This window comes from Lissotriton helveticus, chromosome 5_1, assembly GCF_964261635.1.
Source record: "Lissotriton helveticus chromosome 5_1, aLisHel1.1, whole genome shotgun sequence".
Taxonomy (NCBI): domain Eukaryota; kingdom Metazoa; phylum Chordata; class Amphibia; order Caudata; family Salamandridae; genus Lissotriton; species Lissotriton helveticus.
This window is the reverse complement of record NC_136065.1, coordinates 974036797-974049162: the sequence shown is the minus strand read 5'-3', so window position 1 is coordinate 974049162 and position 12366 is coordinate 974036797.

Below are 12366 nucleotides of genomic sequence, written 5' to 3'. Positions count from 1 at the left end.
TGGACCATCTGAAGGGGGAAGAGACGGACGCCCCATCCCTGGCGGGGGAGAAAATCCCCACACTTCTCTTCGCGGACGATACCCTATTAATCTCTAAATCCCCGGTGGGCTTACAAAAACTCTTGAACCTGTTTAGCTCCTTTTGTATTACTCGAGGCTTAACCATTAACACTTCAAAAACCAAATTGATGGCTTTTGCCCCCTCTAAAAGATTTAAAAATCACCTCGTGCTCAATAGTGCCCCCCTTGAGCTGGTCACATCTTTTGACTATCTTGGAGTCCGGATAAACAGCCGTATGACCTGGAAAGATCATCTTTCCAAAATGCTCCTTAGTCATCATAGAGTTTCCGGGGTGACGCTGAAGGAACTCCGGGAATCTTCCAGTAAACCGGTTTCTCCAGTTATGGCCATCTATGAGGGTCAGATTCTTCCTTCAGCATTATATGGCTCCAAACTTTGGGGGTTTGAAGGGGTTACAGATTTGATGGTGGCAGAAAATAATTTCTTTAGGAAAGTGGCTGCTCTCCCTGCTTCAACACCAATGATCCCCCTAAGACTAGATTTGGGCAGAAGATCTTTAAAAGACCTGGTGAGGCTTCGCCCGCTGCTCTTCTGGTCTCGACTAAGAAGAACTGAGGAGCTGGCTAAGTATGCAGAAGGGATGGATGATCTACTCTTGCTGGACACAGGTAATAAAATAGGATGGCTAAAAAAACTGAAAGATTTGGCCATCAATCTGGGTCTAAGAGAGGCATGGGAGTCTCAATCCCCGCCACCCAAAGCCGTTATTAAAAAACTTTATTGGGATTGGGTCCAGAGTGAGGCCACGAGGGCTACGAATGTGGGTTCACTTACGGACAAATTTTTATCAATTAAGAGTGTAAGGAAATTGGAACCCTTTTTAGACCTAATAACTAAACCGTTGGATCGATCGCTGTACCTGAAACTGCGCTATGGGACGCTTCCAGTACTTGATTTCACGGCAAGTTGGTCGGCCTCTGATGCCCTCTCACGTACATGCCCCGGCTGTGCGGCCCCCAAGGAATCGGTGGCCCACCTGTTGTTTGCATGCCCAGCCTACAAAGGGGCGAGGAAGCTTTGGCTGAAACCGGTCTGTAGGGAATTAGGGCTGAGGTGCCATAAACAGGCACTCCGTGTCCTCTCTACAGACTCTTCGTCTGCCCTCATGATCTGTGGGGTGGCTAAATTTTTGGGAAATGCATGGCGGATACGCTCCCGTTTATTAAAATCCCGGGGGGCCCTACTGGTCGATACTAATCTGGTTGTGTTGTAAATCTATCAAAATGAGATCTCCCTGTTCTTATGTATTTTACAAATTTTTATTGGTAAATGTGAATTGTATATGTATATGTGCTCTTTTATGGTGATAAAATTGCCGAATAAAGATATTTCAAATTGGATTTGTAATGGATTACCGGTGGAGTACACGAATTACAAGTGGTTGGATTACGTATTCTTCTGCAACATGAATTGTAAGTTTTTAAATTTTCTGTTATTTGGGTGGGAAATGTGATTGAACTTTATTATTGTTATATTGTATATCATATTAAATATTGCTTAATTGTCTACAATTCTTTTTTTGGTACATAAATATGTTTGACAATTATGGAATATTTATTATGATATACATTTTTTATGCTATTGATCACAGTTTTATTACATAAATGACAGTATTGTTATTTGTGTGTAGTTAATTTATAGTAAGCTTTTAGCTATTAAGGATAGATAGTCTAGGCCTCTTGTAGAAGGATATAGGGTGACTTGGCTTTGGAGTAGTCTAAACATTTGTTTTGTTTGTTTAGTTAGTTTTGGTCCTATTTGGGTTCCTGATTGTTGTATACGTAGCTCTTGGTAGCTCTGTTCTTTTTGTGAAGCTTCTATTAGTTTTTAGACAGTGGGTTTTCCTCTGCTAGTGGTAGCTTGAAATGCATTGTGCCATCCTTCGACACTGTTGTTAGTTTTAGCTTCTTGATTCAGTATACTTAAATATACATTCCACCAAGCTATGTCAAATTTAGGTTGGCGTCTGTGTCCCGATCTATGTAGCCTTCCCACCCAGGTATCTTCGAAGTAGTCTAGGAGTGGTGCTAGTTTTTCCTCATATTTTTTGTAATATGGGCTATCGATTAGGATGTTATAATGTTCTGCTATGTCTGTAACAGGGACATATGATAGGGCAATTAATTTTTTTATTTGGTATGCAAAGGTGCTGTCTGTAGCATATTATATGCTTAATGTAGATTTTTGGAGATGTCTCCAAATGCTTTGATTAAAATGATAATAGCAACCTTGTATTGATGTGTGAGGAAAAGTTTTTAATATACTATTGATCATAGCTAGTTCGAAATCAATAAATATTTTCTGTGGAAAATAATTATTTGTTTCCTGTTTTATTGTGTTTAGGACTTCTGTGTAAGTATTTTGTTGTGTGTTGGGCAACAAGCGGTAAATAAATGGGATGTTGGAAGGATGGTACAATCCATGTATGCTGTAGAGTTGGTAAAATGGTTTAGGACATGTTTTAAAAGTCCCATCCATCATCCAATGTTGGCACTCTTGTAATTTTCTTAGATTGTTAGCAGTACCAAACATTATAATTCGGTTGGTAGGGCATTTGTTGTCAAATAGTAAGAATGGTTCTTTATTATGTGTTATACTCAGTTCTGGGGGAATAACAACTTCTGCTAATGTTTTGGGGTCAGGTTGAGTAGTTGTTGTGACTCTTTTTTGTCTTGCAATTGTGCGTTTTAGGGAGTCAATTGAGGGGAGTTGGCCAGAAGCATGTTGAGGAACTTTTAAGAGTTCCTCTTTTAATATTTGGGTTGTTGGTTTGTCAGTCCCTGTACTTGCTTCTTTTATACTTTCAAGGGCATCTCTGACCTCTATTTCAGTTATATTAGGGGGGTGATTGTGTTCCTTGGTAGATAGTACATTAGCTTCTTCTGTTGTAGCCCTGCCATAACATTTATTAGAGTAGTATTTACTACATTTCCAAAAAACCTTGCGTTCTGAATGTTTTTCTTAGGTATAAACATACCCCATATAACATAGTAAAAGCTTGTTTTTCTGTGACATAACAAACTCTGCACCTTCAGTCATATTTCTATTTGTAGTGCTAGGAAAGATTAGAAAGAAATATATATTGAGTTTAAATACTGCAATATATGTTTTTAATGCATTCATATTTGTATGATTATACTTACATTTGTTCTTTATTGTAATTCGAAATGTTGAGAAGGTGTTTTGAAGCTTTTTATTGAATTTCCTTGTTATATTTCTGTTGGTAGAAAATGAAAATAATTAGAAAATCTATCATTTAATTACATTTTGAGCCGTTTCTAGGGGGAAACTGTCTTGTAGTTAGCATTTTAGGGTTTTTAAATAATGCACAAAATATACTTACATTTTTAATTTGTGTAGTCTTCAGCTTTAATGGAGTAATTTGTTGGATGTTTTAGAAATTTCTGTTAAGAAGGTAGAATAAAGATAAAATGTGTATTAAAAATTTGGGTTTAATAAATGCAGTTGGTGTGTTAGAGAACAGTTAAAAATACTTACAATAAGGATTTTGTAGTAAGTAATCAGCTCAACTTTTATTGCAGTGTTTTGGAGATGTCTGTAGAAGAAATGTAAAAGGTTAAAAAAAAATGTTATTTAAACTGTTTAGAGAAATTTTAACACTTTTAGCCTAGTACTTTTGTTTTATTTAAAAATTAGTTTAACTTACTTTAAGTATTTCTGTAGGAGTCTTGTCTAGAAAAGTATTCTGCTCAGGAAACAGTTTGTTAGAGTGTCACCTTCTTCTTTCTTTAGAGTTAGAAGCAGGAAATAGCAGTAGCAAATTAATCTTTTTATAGTGTGTATTTGATTAGTTACTTCATTTGATTGGATTATTTAAGAATTGGGCCTTTTCATTGGTTAGTTTGAATTTTTTTTAATTTAATTGCTATCTTTGGTGTTGTGGTAATGCAATTTACTTAATAGTTTTGCAGTAAACCAGGTTTGTTTTTCTTCAATTTAAAATGTATGTAATAATATTTTGCACATTTATGTTAAAAGTATCCTATTTATTTATACATTCACTGGAATGTTTGGATGATATATTTTAAAAAGTTTTATTTTTATTGTATGTGTTTTAAAAAATGTTTATTGTTTGAATTATATATATTGTGGAGTGTATTATATATTTAAAATATAGAGTTGTATTGTATTTAAAACGTTAAAGGTATTTTTTATTGAGTCGATATTCCTTTTTTTTCGATATTAGTGTCATCGATATATTTTGTTTCGATATTTTTGTTGTGTACTGTTTAAATTTTTAATAGACGATATTTGTTCAGTCGATATTTTGTCTTTCGATATTAAGTGATGTCGATAAATGTTATATTCGATAATTAGTAGTCGATATTTTTGTAGTTTCTTAAATAAGTATCGGTTGTCGATATAATTGTAGTCGATATTATGTCGCCGATATTTTTGCAACTCGATATTGTGGTCGACGATATTATGTCAGTGATCCCTCGTTCTCAACCACCAGCTGCTCAAAGAGGCCATGTCCTTGGACAACATGCTAAATATCCCCTGGTTAAAATATCTAAAAACCTCTTTTAATGAATTGGGGCGTTCAGACCTTTTTTTAAATCCTGAAAAGATTATCCCTGGGGATGTGGATTACATAAAAAACACATTCTCCTTATGGCAAAAATTAAACAGAGATGGGGCAGACATGGCAAAATCCAGCGTACGCAAATTTATGTTACTTAAAACCGTTCTTTTGCTGGAACTTTACCTCACGTGGCCCCTCTCCTCTCATGAGTGGTTTCTATTAACAAGGTTCAGGCTTGATTACTATCATCTTCTATTGGCTGTTCCTAAGGGAAGTCATAGAGGCCAGGTGCTGTCTCCCTGTGGCTGCGATGATTCATCTCCACAGGATCTGATGCACTTCATGTTTTTCTGCCGCCATTACGATGCCCCCAGGAGGTTGTTTTTAAAGCCCCTTTTGAAAAAGGTTGCATTTTACTCAGGTTCGCCCAGCTCTCTGCTTTTTGTAAATGCTAAAACCAGAAAGTACTTTCTTTGTGGTTGGATTTTTAAAATCAGCTTTGAGATTGAGGAAGAGTTTTCCAAACTAATTGTTTACATACTGTGGTCACTGTTTTAAATGATAACATTTTATTCTAGCTTTTCACATAAATTGTATGGGTTTCAGGTTCTTATTAGGCTTATACCAATATTTTATGATTCTTTTTAAATACATGTTGATCATTAATGTACCTTAGTCTTAAAACTGTTATTGTATCTTTGTAATGCTGCTTTTATGGTTTTCTCTTGCAAAACCGAATAAAGTATTTTTTGAAGTTTGAAGTGTCTGTCTACCTCTTGTTATCTGCCCAGTCCTATTTCTCTCAGTCAACAGGATTACAAGTAAGTGGGCAGGCATAAATGAGCACACAATTAAAAATTATATGAGGGAGAAGGTATGGGAAGAGTATTCTTCAGAGGAACACTTTGATTTTCTCTGCTACAGCAAGACTGTCAGTAGTGAAGGGGGACATATTTGTGATTACTAAAATTAGTATGGTAAAGGTACAATTTTAAGTGCTGTGTGCACACCCTATTTTTAGTAATACGCTAGTCCAGTAATCATCTATCATGTCACCAGCCGCGGGCCGTGGAGGGAGTTACGGTGGGGCAGGGAGGCGGGGAGGGGGAGGGGCAGGGTGGAGGGTGCTAAGAACAGGCATATGGATCATTGCAGGTAAGTACACAATTTAATTAATAAAACGAAATTCGTAGCGCGCACTGCATGGCAAAAAGCAATGCTGTGCGCGCTACGAATTTCGTTTTATTAATTAAATTGTGTACTTACCTGCAATGATCCATATGCCTGTTCTTAGCACCCTCCACCCTGCCCCTCCCCCTCCCCGCCTCCCTGCCCCACCGTAACTCCCTCCACGGCCCGCGGCTGCATGTCACCCTCAGCATCTTTTTACAAAGGGACTAACAAGCTGGTTAAACACTGAATCCATCATAAGAAGTTGTGGGTACAAGTGAAAAAAGCTAGATCCAAACTTAATAAGAAATGTCTGGATCAATACTTGTCCAGGCCTTCTTTTGGTACTATTGAACTGGCTGACACCATGAAGCTTGCGCTTTTGACTGTTTCTGTGTGCCCCCAATCCTGAAGATTTAAGATATAATTCAATATTATTTGGCATCACAATGGCTTGAATTAGCCAAAAATGGGTAATAAATTCAAAGTTGATCCAAACAAGGGGCCTCAAAATATATCTTGTCCATGGCTTCACAAATCCCTTATGATGCCTCTATCCTCCTCCTAATTTAATAATTCACCCTCTGGCAAAAGATATGTTGCTAGGGGTGAAATGTGTCTCAGTTAATACCTCACATGCTTGTTACTCTCCCACTCATGAAGAACTGAAAAATGATGTAATTGACCTACACATCTCTCCCTCTGTTTGATAAGAGCCATCGAGATAGAAGCCCCAGACATTCACTACTGTTACTCTCCCAGGCACTACAAACACAAGTAACAATGTTCCAGACCTGAATCTCTGCTTCCATGTGTGACACAAAGTACCCAGGTGAACATTACAACAGTTGAGCTCCTAGGGATGAGAGACAGAGAAAAAGGGTACGAGGCTTGCTCTCCTGTGGTTTGCGAGCAAATACAGCACCTAGAAAGATCTTAATTTTGTGCCCACGTGAACAATCAACGAGTAGTCACTGCTTCATTTTCATTCCTCACGTTCCACCACATTAAGCATTTATTTGACTTCAGAGTCCTCTCCTCATATTCAGCCCTTCAGTGCCCTTATTGAACAAACCTACAAAGTTATAGAGTCCAAAGTTGATCAAATAGATTGTCATAGTCTCCAGGCACAAAACAAGAACAGTGGTTATTAACACACTATAAGAGGTGCAGTCTCCATTGGACGTAATTGGTTTGCATAGATTACGAGAGATGATGTGCAAACATTGAAGCACTTGAGAGAGCACAAATCTGAAAATGTAGAAGTGTACCATATTTACAAGCACGTAGTATTAGTTTAGTGTGGAATATACAAGAGTGTCAACTTATATAGAGAAAATATATACATGAGTGTTTAATTAGAATAGAGATGCATATGTAAGTGTGAAAAACTAATGTAGGGGTTGTAGAAATGTTAAAATGATGTTGGAGTTCCACGTTAGACGGCTAAGTGAAACGAAATGTAATTCTGCAAACCATGAAAATGTGTAGGCCACATGGCATTTCACAAGAAACGAAAGATGCTGCTACACTTTTAAGTGACTTGGATTCTAATGTCATTTTACTGCAAAGTATTATTAACCATGGAATTGAAATATGTTTTAAATAGATGTGTTACATTATAGTAATGTGTGTTAGTTAGAATACTGTTTAAACAAAGAAATTTAATGTGCATATTGCAGAGGCCCGTTTCGTGTAATTCTAGTAGGCCTGAATAGATAAAGTCGCTACTTTGATCTGCATGAGCTCGTTAAGGAGAGGTCGCACAGAGCACGAACGATAGGTCTGTTCAAGATGTTTTATGACTTCTAGATATGGTAGAGGCCGGAATTTGGGGCCTACCGAGAGAGTGTCTGTTTGCAGGTGCAAGGGGGACTTAAATCAGAAATAATGAATAGGCTCTTGTTCAGAGGCGCCAGGCACAGGCCTGTAGGAGTCTTCAGGAATTTTAGGGGGTACCGCCTGGTCGGAGAGAAGCCTGGGAAGCAAGGTCAACTTTAATGAAGAGTCCCGAGGAGCACCAGCACGGAATTTGCCGCTCGAAACTGCACCACGTGAGAGGCGTCTCAAGGGGCGTTCCTATTGGAAATGTGATTTTGTATTAGGGAAAGCACCCCGGGGTGGAGTTAAAGCAGATGATCTGAGGAACCTAAGAGAGCGGATGGGTAGGCAGATAGGGAACTGCAAGACTTAGACTTTGAGACAAAGACTAAGGGAAGTGTGTGATCTTCTTTGGAAGTCACCACTGCTGACACCTTTTTTAGGTAAAGATCTTGTTAAGTAGGGATGTCACTTAGTTAGTGTAGGGAAAGTCTAACCTGTATTTTTCTTTTCTGTAAATGACTCTCAAGTTGCAACCCACAGCGATTCTTGCAACTCTCATGGTATTTGAGATATTTTTGATAATTTCCTTTTGCCGATTGAGAGCATTCAGAGAGTACCTTTTTATATTGATACCTGTATATCTTTTGAACCTTATTCTGAGATGTTTGTATCTCCAGATACTTTTCGCTTTATAATAAACTTTTTAACCTTTTCCAGTGGTAAGTGGTTCTTTAGAGTGGTGTAAGTTCTTTCTTGATTAACCTAGTAGTGGATTGCCTTTTACTCAATGACAGGTACCAACGATTCAGTCGACCTGAGCTGGGATCTGGTAAGATAACAATAGACCAGAAATCCCGCGTTATCAGTTGGTAGCAGAGTAGGATGGTTATCTTCTTGAGGAAGGTAATCTAGACTAGGTTAGTTTACCCCAAGGTCCCTAGAGTTCGACAGGTGGCCTGCCGAAGAAGGCGCTGACGGAGAGAGAAAAGCAGCAGTATCGGACGAGAGTGAGTATAACAAGGGTCATGCGTGGACAGATTGCGGTGTTTTGTGTTGTATTTGTATTGTAATGTCTTGCGGAGTTGAATGCCTGTAGCGTGATTGTGAGAAGGTTGTGAGCGCGCGCAACCTGGTAAAATCTTAAGTTCGGGGTAGAGCTTAAGTGGTTCGGGTGTATCGAACATCCAGAGTAATTGTCGACCAGAGTAAGGAGGTCATGAGGTACCATTGACCGCCGCAGGACCGAGATAGGGGGAGTGTAAGAGTGAGTGTGTGAGTAACGGACGCTGGTCGAAAGTTACTGTGTGTAAGTAACCTATCAGAGAAGGCGATTGTCTGGACGTAAACGGAAAGACATTTCGCCAGTTAAGGTGACAATTACAGATAGACTGTGGGCGTACAGTCAAAGAAAGGTGATCGCTTGGACGGAAGTAATCATTTTTCAGAGTATGAATGGGACGAATGCATAACCGCGGAGACGAGCTGAGAAAGGAGGGGTACCGCTGAGAAGGGGGACGAGTGACGTCAGCGAGAGTCGCGCTGAGATAGGCCGGTTAGTGAGAAGCCGCGACGTGATAGGACGGTTGGTGTGACGTCGGCAAGAGCCGTGACGGGATTGGGCGGCTGGTGTGACGTCAGTGAGAAGTCGCGTTCTGATAGGCCGGTTAGCGAGAACCGAGCTGAGATTGGTGGATTGTCATCGGGAAGTAAACAAACGCGGAGAAAATAGAAATATTGTAGGTTTTGAACATGAAGTGTTTTAAATGTTTGAGAGAGATTTTTAAGAGAAAAAGAAGAAACTCTTATTACGGGGAAGAGGCACCGCCAGAGGGTACACCAGCTTACTATATGGCAGCGAATGTTGGCTTGCATACGATACTATGGATTAGTGAATGGAATAAGATTTCGGAAGGGAATGAAGAACTGACGTTTCCCAAGTATGGAACGTTCAAGTTAGAGGCGTTACATCGGTTGAAATCAATTATGTCCTCATTGAACCCTCCGCCTAGACCAACCCAGTTTGAGGCCCTTAATGCGTGGCTTAGGGCGGCACACGACAGAAATATGAACAGGCGCCAAGACAGGTTGAAGCGATCAGTAAGGGCAGTGCGAGATGCCAAATGGGATGCGGACGCCAAGAGATGAAGGGTACAGGCTATTGAGGTGGATAAGTTATACCCAGTGAGAGAGGTGACAGGAGAACAGAGGCTCATGGAAGAGGATGAGGAGAGCGAGTCGGAGGACAACTTGATAAATAGGTTGCTAATAGATAGACCGCCTCCGAACGTTGGGAGAATGGAGGATAGGGGACTCGCAAGGGATGATGGGCCTGCCATAGAGGGATATGTACCACTCCCTATATCAGAGTGGACACCGCCCAAAGGAGAGGAGACACCTCAGCCTAGTACAGTACCGACAGTAGTCGGAAGGTTTGTGGTGCAGAAGGTACCGGAAACAGAGAGAGTTGAGTCCTATGGGTTGCCGGACGCTCTACAAGTACCCGTTACCATAGGTCCTATAGTATCGATTTACAACCCCGAGAGAGACAGAGAGGAAGAACAGATGAGGTTAGATAGAGAGAGAGCAGAAATGGAAAGGAGAAATAATACGAAAAATGCCTGGAGACAAATGCCAGGACCAGTGACGTGGAGCACCCCATTTGATCCAGCAGTGGGTCCCGCAGCAGAAAAGGGGGGTCAGAGAGGACCGATGGACCTGAGGGGACCACGGCCGAAATCCTTTAAGGAGTTGAGGGCCGATTTGAGAGAATGGGAGGGGTCCACAGAAGCACCAACCAGCAGACCAAGAACAGAAGCAGAATGGGGAAGCCGAGGCAACGGAACATTGTCTCACTGCGGGGCTAGTGCAAGTAGTCAGGAGTGGGATGGTAACAGGCCAGAGAGTAGAGGAGTTATACGTCATACTGACGGTGGGAATGAGCAGGAGAGACGTGAGAGAAGTACAAGATGTGGGGAGACGTCTCGTCTCATTCAAAGCGAGGGAGACCAGCGGACCCAAGAATACAGAGAGAGGTTTAGATGTACTCACCATGCACCTAATGAGAATGTACAGCACTGGAGTCGTGGGAGCATGGGGAACAGTGAAGGATCTTGCCATGGGTCGAGAGATCAGGGACCACCGGCAAATGATGAGGAAAGGGGGAATAACGGAATGTCATACCATGCATCTAGGGAAATCATGCAGGATGGGACTGGTGGGATTACGAGAAATGGGAAAGTGTTTCACCATACACCCAGAGAGGATGGAACTGCATGGGACCTGGAGAGATGGGAACAAGGGAGGACTTCCCATAACTCGCCTGAGCCTAGACGTAGGACTCGGAGCTGGGATGGGAGAGATGTGAATGGACCCCCTAGAACTAGCATACTGAGAGCTGCAGTAAAGGCCAAAAGACTCAATGTCACTAGTTTAAAATCTGACCTGGATGAGATAATAGATGGAACGTTGCCTTTAGAAAGGATTGACCTGTATAAACAAGATGAGTTACTGTTTATAGCAAAAGATATTACCCGAAAGGCAAGAGCAATTCATGAGAAACTGTCTGGACTGGCAGACAAGTAAATGGTAGACTTGTCCAGAACGAGGACATTACAGAGTAACCATAGGTTGCAGTATTCAGATCAAGACTTGGATGAGAAGAGAACTACAGGGTTAAAAACACACATAAGGGAGTTGATAACAGGAATAAGAGCGTGGAGAGATCTGGACAAGTGGGAAGAGAGGTGGTCCAAACGGGGTACTGTCAGGAGGAGCACGAGTGTGATGTCTCCGGAGGGAAGGGTAATGCAGATGGAGGCATTTCCTTTGAGGGAAATATCGAATGGGAACTATGTACATGTGCCCTGGAGTAGAGGAGATTTGGCTGCATTTACCAACTCATTCCCCAAGTTAAGGGACAATCCTGTTGAGTGGTATAAGCAGGTAGAAAGGTTTGTGAAAATATCGAAGGTATTGTGGATTGATTTAAACACCTTGTTTGACATTGTGGTGCCAGGAGATTTGTGGACAGCATGTAAGACTAGTGTCGAGTGGCCAACGGTAGAACCAGAAAGGGATGCTGCCACAAATGGACCGTCTGAAACTGTAATGTTGAAATATGAAAGAGTAATAACTTGGCTGAAGGAAAAGGTCCCACCACAAGACATAGATTTGGTAAAAATAGACCGAACAAGACAGGAACCCAAGGAGACAGTTCATGAGTTTTATGAGAGATTGCTGAAAACATTCAAACAATACAGTGGACTCGATGTAATGGACCCCAAGGATATAGGACAGTTTGTGTCAAAGTTTGTATTGGGGTTGAGACCTGATATTTGTTTGATGATTCAGCAACATTTGATTTGTTGGCAAAACGGACCATTAGATGAGATTTTGAGGTATGCCAGGTACTGCAGTGACGAAATAGATTCCAAAGCAAAGAAGCTAAAAGAGAAGCTGATGGTAGTGCAGATGCAGTCAGCTGGAAAGGGTGGACAGCAGCAGCAGGGTACAGGGACAATGAGACGGAAATCAAGCAATCAGAATAAAGACAGTGAGGAAAAAGTGGGACCTAGAATTGACATTGCTACATTGAAAAGAACGACAAAGTGCCACCAGTGTCATCAGGTGGGGCATTGGAGACGCGAGTGTCCCTATAACCCTGAGAAAGGAGAATTAGAGGTAGAGGAGGAGGTTCCAGAGGTTCCAGTTCAAGGGGTACCAGTGCCGAGAATCAAGGTGGCCA